The sequence below is a fragment of the Etheostoma spectabile genome, unplaced genomic scaffold (genome assembly GCF_008692095.1).
Source record: "Etheostoma spectabile isolate EspeVRDwgs_2016 unplaced genomic scaffold, UIUC_Espe_1.0 scaffold393, whole genome shotgun sequence".
Taxonomy (NCBI): domain Eukaryota; kingdom Metazoa; phylum Chordata; class Actinopteri; order Perciformes; family Percidae; genus Etheostoma; species Etheostoma spectabile.
The window spans coordinates 767,324-769,648 of record NW_022605598.1 but is presented as its reverse complement, the minus strand read 5'-3'; the positions used below and the strand labels follow the sequence as shown (position 1 = coordinate 769,648).

At 34.8% G+C, this 2,325-nt stretch overlaps 1 long non-coding RNA gene across 1 annotated transcript; it reads right to left on the bottom strand.

The window, feature by feature from the left end:
- Window positions 1–20: 20 nt before the first annotated feature.
- Window positions 21–1,898, bottom strand: LOC116686543 (uncharacterized). The gene is made up of 4 exons (XR_004331290.1): window positions 1,749–1,898; window positions 1,532–1,603; window positions 706–939; window positions 21–532 (listed from the first exon to the last, which is right to left on the bottom strand). It is a non-coding gene; the product is annotated as an uncharacterized LOC116686543 (long non-coding RNA).
- Between the last annotated feature and the right edge of the window lie 427 nt (window positions 1,899–2,325).

Genomic DNA, 2,325 nt, shown 5'->3' with positions numbered 1-2,325 from the left:
TATGCATGTCTGTGATATACACATCTAGAGCGATATAAATCAAAAAAGGATTGAAAAATGAAAATATATGAGAAACCAACCATGTAATGCTCAGGGACTTCTGATGAATATCGAGCCTCTCTGCCGAACATCAGATAATAGGGCGAAAATGTTGTTGTTGTTTTTTTGTTCTGAGACCGAACATTACAGCATCCAGATAATCGTCCCAAGTATCTGGATGCTGACCCACCAGTTTGCTCAGGGCTCTAAGAATGAAGACAATTTCAAAACATTATATTTATGACATAATCATCATGATATTTGTTACTGGGATCTTCTTTTTTGTATTTATATATTTCTCTGTATGCCATTTCAGTGTTGATATTCCATAGAAGACTATAATGTATAAAGTATAAAATCTTAATGTAGTAAAACAAAGAACTCACCTCTGAATTGTGCCGTTCATCCACTCGACCAAACCATTAGTTTGTGGATGATAAGGTGAGCAGAGGCTCCTTTTGATGTTCAAAATATCACAAACTGTCTTGTTGATCTGCAAACATAAGCCAAAATCATATGAAGAAATACACTTATTACACATTCAGTGGTACTCCATCAATTCCAGAAAGCATAAGGATTTCACAACAATACATTTTGTAAAAGTAACAGTTGGTAAATCAACAACTTGTACACAATTTTTGGCTATGACTGAAGTAGGCTACTTACAGAATTGACAAATTCTTTGCCCTGGTCAGTTAGAATCCTTTTGGGCGCTTCAAACTAATGGACAAATTTTACAATGCAAGAAGTAACCTACTTTGCTGACTTTGACTTGAGAGGGTAAGCCTGTGGCCATTTAGTAAAGTAGTCAATCATGACACAAATATATTGATGTCCATTATGAGTTGTGGACAATTTTCCGACCAGGTCCATCCCCAGCAACTCAAATGGTTGTGTGACCTGAAGGTTTTGACAAACAAAATATTTCACATTTACATTTTATTTCAGACGTCATTTCTATTTTCTCAAGCACTACAAAGAGAAGAGCAGGTGGAACAAAAAGCAGAAGACAGAAGGCACAAGAAGGGAAGAATAAATATTACTCACTGAACATTTAATAATATAAATGGGTTGCTAGAGAGAAAAAAACAGCATTAACTAATCTAGGCTTAGGACAGATCAAAAGAAGTTCTGCTGCTTTGCAGGTAACTCCGAAGTTAAAAAAATTGTTTTTACTAGTAAACTCTTGGCATGTAACCCAACTTGTACAACCAATTGTCTAACGTCACACAACAATAATGTGACCTTGTGGAAGCTTTTTTTAATCATTCAAGTTTTTCTGTTTGTGGTCATAGATGTTGGTGTGTGGAAATTCAAAGTCAGAAATATCCAACTTCTGAGTTGTCTGTAAAGCAGCATAAATCAACTAGTAATACTATCATGAAAACACCAAGTGATGGGATATTTATTTTGCTAAACATTTGATTAAATGTTTTAAAAATTATTTGACTAACATTTTAAAAGACTTTAAAAGGCCTTTTAAAGGCCTAACCTTTATTGGGGTGTACTCCGTTGGCTTTTTTATTGTAATTGTAGCTGCCTGGCATGCAGCGCATTGGGAAACCTCAAAATTACAAAGCATAACATAGTTTAAATAATAGGAAAACGTTTTTAGAAATAATTCTAAATATATAGAAAAATAACACCAATGAAATGACAAGCTTTGTTATAGAATAATATCATATGGTGAATTTGTATTACTGACTTACCCACTTGTTGATATCAACTGACATCCCAGGCCAGTAAAATCTGCGGGATATGCTCTCCTTTGTTTTTGTCTGGCCACAGTGTGCCCCAATAGGGCTGGCATGAAAGTCTTGAAAAATGTGGTCTGCCTTACCAGCACCACAGACCACTTTTGTTTTGACTGTTCTGGAAGTCCCTTTATAACATTTGTAGTACAGCTCGTCGCCTAAATGTCAACAAAAACATGCTTACAAATAGATTTACGATAAAAACCTTATACACCTGTAGCTACGTGGTAATCTCCATGGTAATAGTGCAATTATTTGCACATGCAAATATAAATCAAACTTTAAAAAAATAGACCTATAGAAATATATCCACACATGATTTTCTTTGCAATGCAAATGTAAGTGATATGAGGTTAAACATGTTTCATCAACAGCAAAAATATGTAACCTTAAACTTTTTTTGGCAATAAATCTGATTAAGCCACAATGCTTTAAGCTTTAACCAGTGTCCTAATAATGGGGTAATGGAGTCGAGTAGGCTATGTAGGCCTTCACCACTGTTATTACAACATTAAATCGGCCCAGACTCGTT